Genomic DNA, 12265 nt, shown 5'->3' with positions numbered 1-12265 from the left:
TTCTATTTGCTTAAAATGTATGATTGTACTCAAAGTTTAATTCACATGTGTTCCTCTATAAAAGGTAAGGGGTTTTAAGCAGGCAGGAAAGGAACATTATATGATGTGTCTAAATGAATCCAAATAACTATGCAGCTTATAGCAGCTGCATAGTCTAACCAAGGCATTGTGTCGAGTTATAGATTACCACTAAACTAATCTATGAAGGCATTGGGTCAGAGCAGTGTGTGTATATGTGCATATAAGTCTATATAGCTGTATTCAAAGGAAATTTTTGTGCATTTCTCAAAACTATATACTTGTAAGGATAGTTTGGTTTCTCCATGAAAGCTGAATCCACCTGCAGAAGGTCAGCTGGAGTGACTTTGATTTGATCCAAGGTTGTAATTTCCCTCTGGGATTATTAAAGTACGTCTGATTCTGATGATTCTGATTCTGAATCAGTCAAATGGGGGGGTTGTAGCAACAAAATAAAACACAAAGCTTTTCCAAAACTTTTTCTTAAATTGAAATTACCTGTATTAAGATCTGAGCTCAAATAACACTGAGGGATTGTTGGTAAAAGCAAAAACTAAATTTGTATGCCATCCTTTAGGTATATAGTTTAAAAAATGCATTGTTTAAAGGCCCAAAATGTAACTAAGAAGGTATTGGATTTGCTATCTATGTATCTTTGCCTATAAGGTAAGTTATTATACACCACAAAAGCACAGACACAAGTTAGCAGAGTGTTTACAAGATTCTGCTCAGAAAATAGCATAAACTGAGTATTAGTAATTTGTGTAAATAACACATCTAATAGGAACATTATAAATGCACTGATGTAATGATCAAATACAGGGGGAGGAAAGGCTATCAGTCAGCCTGAAAGCAACTGTGACAAACTGTCCTGCAGCTCTGCAGCAATTAGTAAAGCAGTGCTTTACAAAAACAGTTTACAGTGGGAGTGGAGAGCTTCTGGCTTTGACGGAAGACCTCTTCGGATAGTGGAAGGAATACTTTTAAGAATTGCTTTGCCCAGCTGCCGTCCCTGGTGGAAGCAGGGACTGGCTGCTCAGGGATGGACATGTTCATTGTCAAAGACTTCAAGGTTGGATGATATCATCCCTGGGGACAGTTTCACTGGACTGGCAGACTGTGGTGGTGGTTGCCCTTCATAAGAAGTGGGACCTAAGGGTTTGTTTTTACTAAAGGGGGATCACATTTTTCAGCCTCCTCTATGTCAGGGTTCACGGGAGGAAAGTCCATTGTGTTCCAGGTAGGTCTCACTGAGAGGAAGCCCATGGGACGCCCCAGACAATCTGCAGGGACTATGTCTTTGCTCCAGCCAATCAACCTGGGGCACCACTTCTCTAAAGCCAATCTTTCAAGATCTGCTCCTGGCCGAGCTTCTCTCTCCTTAGCGAAAGCAAACTTTAACCCACCTCCAACCCATCTCTTCCCTCATTCTCAGTCCCACTCACCCTCTGACCAGTGTCCGGGTCCCGGGGGGAGGCTACTCTAATCCTTTTTCAAGGTAGCTCATCCAAGCAAATGTTGATTCACAGCATCAAAGTCTTCTGCCGGGCCTGAGCCCTGAATAACTAATTTCATTCATGTCATTATCTGCTCTCATCTTCTTGAACCCCAGTTGGCCTCCGCAGATGGCCGCTCTCACCAAGCCTGGTTCTACTGGAGGTTTCTTCCTGCTAAAATTGAGTTTTTCCTCTCCACTGTGGCTACATGCATGCTCAGTGCAAGGGATTTCATAGAGTCAATGAGTCCTTGCTATCAGCCAGTTTTCCTTAGATAGACATTTTGAAGAATCTGACTGTGTTACTTCTATAAATAAATTGAATAATAATTTTTTAATTGAAGATTTTCTCTATGTGAGTCTCTAGGTTCAATTTATATAAAGTGATAAACTTTAAGTCACTGTTTTTTTTTTAAGTCTCTTTAACATCACCTTGAGATTCTCTGTTAGATTCAGGACTTTAGTTGGGTCACACCAAAACATGGGTCATATTATAACATTACTCCAAACCTAAATCTACAAGGGGTCTGAATAATTTGGGGGAAGTGTTGAGCAAGACCCTTAACCCCTGATTGTTCCCCAGACGCCGCACAGTGGCAGCCCACTGCTGCCAAGGGGAAGGGTTAAGATGCAGAGGTGAATTTATCCATTGTGAGATCAATAAAGTTCAATAAATGAAATCTGGAAAGTGAAAAAAAATGTAGTTATATGAGTTTTTATTATTTTTTTTTTTGCATGAAATTGTGATTTTCTATTTTTGTACAGATACATATAACTGCCTTCTGTTTCAAGAACTTGTAGTTTTATCTTTCATCTAGATATAAAATTAACTTCTTGAAACAAATATTTGGCTGTTGTAAACAGCAAGGAAACTAAACAATACCTTTGACTCCTTATTTTTCTGAATTTCGGACTATAAGTGGAATATTCTGTGTTGTTTGAAGGCAGATGATCTCCTGGGAATAATCTGATAAAGTGAGGCTGTTCAATGTTAACTATCAGCCAGTGGAGGGCATAGCTAACCCGCAGATCAACATGCAAACAAAGAACATCCTTACATGCATTAAAACATTTATAATTCAGCACAAACAAATGAAAACACGGTCACAACATATCTCATAATGTGGATAGTTTCAATATTAAGGAGCAAAGAATTCATTCAGATAGCAACCTGTGCGTACATATAACATTCCTTCCTCTTGTGCTCTCCTGTCTGGCCTCCAGTCAGCTTGACTTGATCGTGTTTCATTTGTAATTAACTTCTTGGTTGGAACAGACGTTTATTGTCCAGGTGAAAGATAAAACTTTGCCTTAAATCCAGACACTTGAATAGGAAAACAGATAGAACCCAGAGATTTATGCAGATCTGAATCTTTTCGGTTTTACAGTGATGAAGACTATTTAAAGATTAATATTATTGTTTGTTCAACTAAACTAAATAGGATAGTTTTCTGTATTACATGTGCTCTCGACAATTATAAAACCATGGGCCTGTATATTTATATATATATATATATATATGTATATGTTTATGTATATAAAAATATAATATAATATAATATAATATAATATAATATAATATAATATTATATTATATTATATAATATAATACAATACAATACAATACAATACAATACAATACAATACAATACAATATAATATAATATAATATAATATGATATAATATAATATGAAAGATTAGAGTAAATAGAATAGAATAGAATAGAATAGAATAGAATAGAATAAAACAGAAAACCCCTTTATTTTCCCACAATGGGGAAATTCTGGTGTTTACAGCAGCTCAAAGTTTATAGAAAAAATTGTAACACAAATATGGACCTTAAAAATGTATGAGAACATAGTGAAGAGTTAAAAAGATATACAATAAAATACTGCAAAGTGTTTTAACAATATAAAAACTCTGCATATACAGCTATGGAAATGTTTACACTAATAGATATTTGAAATTAGCAGCAACATCAGAAATGTACAAAATGACAACAGCATGTTATTTAACTGACTAAGGTAGAAACTGTGCAAAATCAGCCTAAATGCCTGGATGAAAGATTTTTTGGGAAGAGTGGTGGTTATAGAGTCTTACAGCTGCTGGGAGGAAGGACCTGTGTTAATGTTCCGTGGTGCATTTAGAGTGCAAACGTCTGTCACTGAAGGAGCTATCCAGTTCTGCAACAGCTTCATGCATGGGGTGGGAGACATTATCCAACAAAGATCATGCACCCCATTCATGAAACTGGAAAATAAGATGGAAAAGGAAAATAAGTCAATAAGTCAAAAGACTAATATGCAGGTAGACCATCATTACAAAAAAGTTTTGTCATAGTTGTCACTCAACACTCATTGAAAGAAAAAGAAGAAAGAGTATTAAACAAAAAGAAAAAAAGAAAAAGACAAAAAGAGGAAGACAAAAAGAAAAATACAAAAAAAAAAACAAGATGTGTCTTCTACACAGATGAATGTTGTCTCTTATAACATCTCAAGGAGAAAAGGGGAAGAATAAAGACTTGCGTGTCAAAATTATTACCAATTATTGCTTTCCATATTCAGCTTATTGATTATTTGTAAGGTTCCAAATGGTTATGGTACTGAACTTATACATATATTTATTTTCTGCTCTCAGTTTTTCTCTCAAGGTTTTCCTCAGCTGATCTTTGTGTTGGTTGACTCGGTACTAGTTCTTTGGTACGGAAGTGTATTGCCTGAAAAAAAAAGGAAATTGGTCTGTTTTTTTAATTTACAAGATAATTTAGTATAAAAAAGTAAATAAAAGCATTGTGTTTTTCTCACTTAACAAGATAAACAATGTAGAGAAGAGGTAGGGGAAAAAAGCACACTGGTGTCATCACAAAGTTGACAAACTAATAGTGATCACATCAACATAACTGAGAGACAAGAGAATTTCCCAAAGTCTCAACCAAACTCAACAAACAGGATATGTTAAAGCTTCTCAGAAGGAAAGGCATGTAGAAATGTGCAATGCCAACAGTAACCGAACAGCCTCTATGAAATCACAGCAGCATTATAGAATAGAATAGAATTCAACTTTACAGTCATCACACTGTGACAAGTAACAAGCAACAAAATGTAGTTTGCATCTATCCAGAAGTGCTATACAGGATATAAATATTTATTTACATGTGTCCAGAGATTATGTATGTATAGACTATGTATATATAAACAGAAAGTAATTGTAAGAGGCTATAACATATATAAATATGAAAACTATATACAGATTATAGAGGAAAGTTAGGTTATGGATTATAAATATATTAGTGGGGCTATAGTACAGGATAAATAATGACAGATAATAGATAAAAGATTTGCTGATTATATATAGCTTTAGCTGAGAAGTGCTTGTAAGTGGTGTTGAATCGGTGGATGTATGTATGTGTGTGTGTGTGAGGACAGTCCATATGTTATTGTCGTGTGTGTGAATTATTTCTGAATTATCTTGTTTATTCAGAAAAAAAAAACCCACAACATTTTTATTTATTTGTTTGTTTTGAGTTTTGCCATTAATTTAGAAAAACGGATTTTTCAAAATTTATTTTTGTAAAAATTATTTTGTTAATTTAGAAAAGTAGAATTCTTTTTCTCTAGGTGAATGCATTAAGCTTCCATACTTTGTTCTATTTGCAGTGAATTAAACTAAATTATTATCCTCTTCATGAGACACATTATATTCATCAGTAACATAGACTAATGTTTTTTGAAGCCTTGATTTCTATCAATTATCGTGATTTTTCAGCTCATGCATTCCTTTGAGCCAGGGCGAAGCTCATGGAAATTTATATTCTAATTTAATAGGAAATGGTGGCCTGGTGGTTAGAGCTGAGAGCTTGAGTTTGTGAAAAGGCTATAAGAAGATGGGTCAAAGTTCCTGAGCAAGACCCATAGACCCAGATTGGTCCTTAGAAGCTGTGAGCTGTTCGCTGCTCCCTGAGGGTGAGGGATTCAAAGCAGAAGAAAAAAAAAAAGCTATTTGACAGAAAGACAGAAAAGAAGCTATTTGCGTGTTATTGCACTCACAGTAGACATGTCTTCTGCTGATTGTTCTGTGGTTACACTACTTATCACACTACAAACCATTAAAGTCTTAGTTTCTGACATTCTCCTCTGAATTTTACCATTGCACTATTTCTGGTTCCCTTGTTGGTCTGCAGGGTAACTGTTTTCTATTATTTAATTATTTCTCCATCAATAACTGTCATTTTTTTCGGTTTATTTTTAGTTTCTTTGTAACTTAGTGTCTTTGTAGTTGTTTTCTAGCAGTGTTGTGTTCTTGTGTTACTCTTTGTTGCCCCATGGTGCTTGTTTTTTTTCCCCCTTGGCTCCCTTCTAGTTAGTTCTATTCACACCTGCTCCATATTAGCTCATTAGCCCATCCTTTGTTCTGTTCCCCTTATATACACCGCCGCTGCAATTTCTCATAGCTGGTTTCATTTTGTTTAGTTGCTTTGTTGTTACTTGTCTCTCTGTATGTGTTTCTGTCTGGCATCTCCTGTTTTTTTTTTTTTTTTTTTCTGTATTTTTGATTTTTGCCTCTGTTGCCTTTGGACTTTTCATTAAATCTGCAAACTCATCTCTGCCTCCTTATCTCTGCATTTGGGTCCTCTAAAAACCTCCACATTAACCTTGACACTAACCTGCCACTCTCATTGTCATTTGGATTCTCATCTACACATTAACCCTGTAGGACGTTAAAATTGTGATTATCCGTTTTTTTTGTTTGTTTGTTTTTTAAATACCATCTACAAACTAATACACAGCTGAGGTTTTCACAATTATGTTTAAGTATCTAACTTATCGACATGTTGTTTAAGGGGGAACAGTCAATTTTGGAATCCAGTGGATTTTGTCCTCAGATGCATATGAAGTGTTTGGTTTCATGAAGAAAAATGGGCTTCTTGTTTCAATTAGCTTCAGTTTCACCTCAGCGAACCTTCATAGCTGTAGCTCTTTGTTCCTGTGTGCGCTCAGGTTTAGAGGATGTATAGAAAGGAAGCGTTATTAAAGTGATAGAGAGCTGCAGAGGTACGACTGCCAACATTCCTCCTCTATACCTTTCTAGCTCTGCTTTCTGCTTGGCAATGACCTTCCACCTTTTGCTTTATTCTGGACAGGGAGGCATTTTGCAAAAAGAGAGAACATGATTTAAATATGTAGAATTGCAGTGATAATGATAACATATTGCATTTTTACCAGAAAGCACAGATAATACTGCCTTATTGTCATTACTTCCCGCTTCTACAGTGAAATCAGAATTTAAGAGCTCAATTATAACTACCAATTTGGTTGAATAAGTAAACTCAAAAATTAGATCTCCATTGCTGATGAAAAAAATAAGTTGAAGCTTGTTGGAACAAACTGAAAAATATTTAGACAAGCTTGGAGAAGCTGTAAAAATATAACCTCCTCAGATATAAGAGAATTCAATAACATCATGTCTCTGCAGACATTCTGTTTAGAAGAAGATTGGAGATAGGAACATCATAGTTCATATAACTAAATGACAGATAAAGTGATTGAATGTGTTTCTATATTTCCATCATCCCAATTCTGAGCTGAAAGTCTTTGCAATAGAAAAGGGCCAAATCATTAACATCAGTATTATATTTCAAATAGAAAAATGTGCTATAGTAACATCTTGATGAACATGCATTTTTTAAGTAAAAGGAAAAAAAACACCTTTTGTTGTGCGTCTAGGATTTTGTGAAAACTAACTGAAATCGTCAAACTTGCTGCAAAACCCAGTGACCTTCCTTTCTGTTATTTTAAAATGACTTTCCTGCTGTCTGAGAGAATCAGGGCAGAACATGAGTTTGCATCCATCTACTGCAGCATGTCCTGTAATCAGAACTGAGCTGGAACGTGCTCCGGACTCCGGGATCAGCTCCAGAAGAGGAATTAGAGGCACTTTTAAGGCATAGTGGTCTTGTCCAGCGTGGTACTGAATGACTGCCACTGAAATGGATCTTTGATCCTGATGTTGGACTGAAAGAAATAGCTGTGAGACACCTTATGATCTACACTAGGAGTTTGGTAGATGTTCTCTAAAAGACTTCTTATTTGGTACAATTTAAGTAGAAAAACAACAACTTCAAATTGAGAAGTTTTGTGCATCAAATAAATAGTTTAATCAACAATCTTTTATCAAGGCAAATAAAACAGACATGCAAGTAAAGGATTATTGTTGTTGAAATCGTAAATAATGAATTAAAATACAAGATCACATGTGCTGAGACTTCTAATTGGTTTAGTTTGTGGTTACCATAAAATGGCAATTGATTAGCTACAGAAGACGGCCGGTACATGATGTACACCCACACCTGCGCAGGTCTGCCTGTCTCAGGTGAAGGTAAATCTCTTCTCACAGATATCCAACCATCTGCTGCCTCTGTGTGAAACTCACCTGAACAAAGCTTTATTTAACATCCCCAACAGACGGAGACACGCATAGATTTCGGTCAGGGTCCACTAAGTCACCCCCTGTCTCTGGCCTCAGTCGTGACCCCGTTAACCAATCAGGAAGCGCATTGAAACAAACCCCCTTTATTTGGCAGGAAGTGCCCTCCTGCCCCCTTCTTGTGTGCTGTGTGTGAATCAGTTAACCCCTGCAGACCAGTTTTTCTTTATCAACTGAGAGAAACCTCATCTTCTCCATCTCTGGAGTCAGTCTTCCACAACACCAACCTGCAACACCAGGTAACCTAACTCCTCCCACATAAACACACCTGAATTAGCCTTTAGGTGATCAGCCCTGATGTTCAAAGTGTTTTGCCTTAATGACAACAACTAGATTGATGCATCTCAGCGGATATTAATCAAAAATATTATGTGACTTCACTTGAGAGTAGACATAAATAATGGATTGAGTTCAGTCATTGGGCTGACCTGTGTGGTATAACAAAAATCTTCATTTATCTGCTATAAAAGAAATGTACAGCTGCGGCTTAATACCTTAAAGTGCATTAACACTGTGTAGATTTCTAACATACAATGAGTAAAAAATATGGGCTGCATAGTGTAACAGTGGTTAGCCCCTCTGCCTTGGAGCAAGAAGGTTTTGGGTTCGATTCATGACGCAAGTTGTTTCTGCGTTGAGTTTGCATGTTCTCCCTGTGCATACGTGGGTTACTCCGGCTTCCTCCCACAGCCAAAAAACATGACTGAGGTTAATTGGCCTATCTAAATTCTCCTTAGCTGTGAGTCAGTGCGTGAATGGTCATTGGTCCTGTTTGTCTCTGTGTTGCCCTGCGATAGACTGTCCAGGGTGTACCCTGCCTCTTGCCCATTGAAAGCCGGATATAGGCTGTCAATTGCACCAGCACTGCTCGTGACCCAGTAGGAATAAGCGTGATGGAAAATGGATGGATGTAGAATTAGTAAAAAAAATATATGCTTGAATCAGAGGTCTTTGATCAGTCTCCAACAGGCCCACTTTTAACAAACGTTTAGCATCTGCAAACATACTTCTCCTATTCCCAGCCAGAAGCTGCTTTTCCCTTGCTTTTTGTCTCAGTCATATATAAATAATGCTTCTGGTTTGCCCTCTTCCTCATTTGGTGCTGTAGCATACACGCTTTATAAATCCATTTAACCAGTTTCAAGATGCTGCAGATTTTTCTAAGCAATAAAAAGCTCCAATGCTAGGGGTCCTCGGGTGCCACAGACTGTAAATATGTGCCCTTTCTGAATGAATTACAACTGCTTCCAAACACAACATTACTTAACGTAATCTAGCACTGTGAAAACCCTCTATCCACCAAGATGACTAAAGACTCACTCAGCTCGGCATGCAGGATGCTTGAAACTGAATGATCATCGTCTTCCTATGGGAGGCCTTTCAAGGATTACTCTCTAATCGTCAGCCACTCCTTAGAAACCAGAAAAATAAACCAAACATGATGACGCTTGTTACAACAAAGCTAACACATCTGATCCTCGTGCAGTTAAACTGCTGATTCTAATCTTCACACATTATTCAAAGCTGGAGTGCATGAAAGCCGACACATACGTGGTAAAACAACTCACTTTTTTGGACAATCTTCCGTGTTTCCTAATGTCTAAACATAAAGTTTTTATTAGGAAAGTACATATAAAACAGTTAAAGTAAAGCATTTTCTATCCCTATTATCCATGTTCTATAGATATGTCCTAAAGATGTATCTAATTCTATTTTACCGTGGCAAAATTTCACAAAGTCCAACATGATGAATATTGCATAAATATTTTATTAAACAATGTTGTAAAGGCATTTCTGTAGAGCTATATACATTTTGTCAGGGTTAGAGTTGCCATAATCAGTTAAATGGGTGCAAAACGTGTGCAGACAGAAACATTTATGTTTGTTCAGCAAAGAATAAAGATAAATGCAAACATTTTTTTGTGTATTACAGGGTAACCTGACTACTCCTAATCTAAAAGCCTGTAATCATCTTTGGTTAAAGCTCTCTATCAATTACAATGGGGCATAAAATTAGAAAAGGGTATGAGTTGGTGGAATGAGAAGCTTCATGAAGCAAAAAAATGTGAGCGAACAGCAGCTGACTGGAAAACGTCTCGATCAGGAATCTTGTCCAACAAGATCTTTTGATAAGAAGAGGCATCATGGTAAGCCTGCTGAGAAATGACTTTAGATCCTAGTGACAAAGACGTGTAACAATAAAGGTCTTGCCCATGATTGTGGCAAAAAGAATGTTTTCTTGGAAATTAAACACAAGATTAAAGGTGGTGGCAACAAATTTGGTGTTGTTCTTTTTTTTATTAATTTTTTGCTTTGTTGGGTTCTGCTTTAAAGTTATTTATTACCTACATTTTGAAAAAGGTATAAAATATCAGCAGAGAGAACAGAACATAACTAAAGCCGATTTGGGCATCATTTGCATCTCAAATTTAAATTGAGAAATTGAATGTTTAATTGGGGAATTGTTTGTTAAAGGAAGTCAGAGAGGGGTAGCCTGAAAAATAACACCCTGCAGCCTACCGAAGGATTTAAAAGCTCTCATTGGTGAGATTAAGCGTACCCGTAACAGTGTTTCACAGCTTTGCCTAGAAATCAATCAATCATCTGCATTTAATCCAAAATGCTGCTGGGGTTTTTCTTTGATGTGCTGAGATCCCCCAGCATAAACCATGCAGGCCATGCAGTAAGCATAATGCCCCAGTTGCTGCATATCGTGGTTTCACATGTATAACATTGCTCTAGAATAATGTTTCAAACCAGATTTTCCTCTCCTTCCCTTAATTATGCTTTTTGAACTAAATTTTCTGTTTTTCTTTTATATATTATTTATTTACAGCTTATTTTGTAGCTGTACAAAACAATTGCCTCGTAGTAAAGCAAGAATTTGAAACTCAACACCATTTCTGACATATTGAACTAAAAAAGCTTCCTGGATCAGAAGCTAAACGTCTTCAAACTTGGAAACGAAAGTCCAGTGGATTTTTTTTTTTTTTTTTTACTATTTTGGAAAGATTTTGAAACACTACACTTCTATCAGGGTTAAAATAGATGCTGTAATTTTTGCTCTTCATCTAAGCGGGACCGTGACTTTCTACATATTGCGGCTGTAGATCTGGAACCAAACTCACAGCTTTTCAAAAGTCAGAAGTTTTCTTCCGCATGGAGCCACAGCTGCCCCAGTGGAGCAGTTTTAAATTGATCTACTGTACTACCCATTGTAGTAAAGATGGGGGCTGTTATTAGTAGAAAATTTCTTTACCAGAAAGAAAATTAATCAATTTGTAAATATGTCAAGATATGTTATTGATGCGGAGGCTTAATGAATATCTCCCCTACTGCCTTATTAAAACAATGCTAGCTCGGTTTTATGGCTTGCAAATGAGTGTATGTAAAGTGTTTTAGTGTATGTAAAGAGTATGCCTATCTGTAAATTAGATGAATGCAGGCTAGTTAGCAGCCCAGAGCCCAGCTAATTAACTAGATAATGTTGGTTTGTTTTCAGTTCTATATTATGCATAGTAATGATAATTATTTATCATTATTATGCATATCCACCATATTTTGGATTTAAAAGTTGTTTCAAAGTTAAATTGTGAGTTTAAAGCATTGTCAAATGGGTTTTTAGAGACAATAATACAATAATACATAATACAATAAGTTCATAGTAACTCTTCTCTTTGGAATCCAAATGCTTTAGGGTATGATCAGAGATAATTTGGTAGTGCTTCTGTTTTCAGTAGGATTAAAACACTTACCTCTATCAAGGAAGATGCAGCATTTTTTATTTTGCAACTTTATGTAGTAAAATAAACTTTATGCTGTTGGAAGACTTGCATCTGCTTTGGTCCAAAGAAAATTAAACAGGGTGGTTAAACGTACCCCATCCCAAAAAAAAGAAAAGTAATTGAAAGGGGAAATCTTGCACAATTCAACAATCTATATCACACACGTATCCGCAGGAATACGTTGGGAGAACTTGCAAAGTCCATCCATCTATGGCGGCCCAAAGCCCAAACCAGATAACTGTAACTTCAAAGCTCTAGATGTGCATCTCTCAGGAAAAGCTTCTCTCTTTAGTTTGCAAGTTTGTCCACTGCAGACATCAGTGAACTCTCTGTACACAAATGAACTAAGATTTGCAATTCTATTTGAAAAATAACCCTCATCTTTGTTTTAATAACTCTGGTACAAAAAGTGCATATTGTTCAACGTCATAAATGTATAAAATACACAAGTGGTCAAAGACAAACACTTTTAAATCAAATATA

This window comes from Cyprinodon tularosa, unplaced genomic scaffold, assembly GCF_016077235.1.
Source record: "Cyprinodon tularosa strain WSP-4 unplaced genomic scaffold, ASM1607723v1 ctg13, whole genome shotgun sequence".
NCBI classification, from domain to species: domain Eukaryota; kingdom Metazoa; phylum Chordata; class Actinopteri; order Cyprinodontiformes; family Cyprinodontidae; genus Cyprinodon; species Cyprinodon tularosa.
This window is presented reverse-complemented; position numbering follows the sequence as displayed.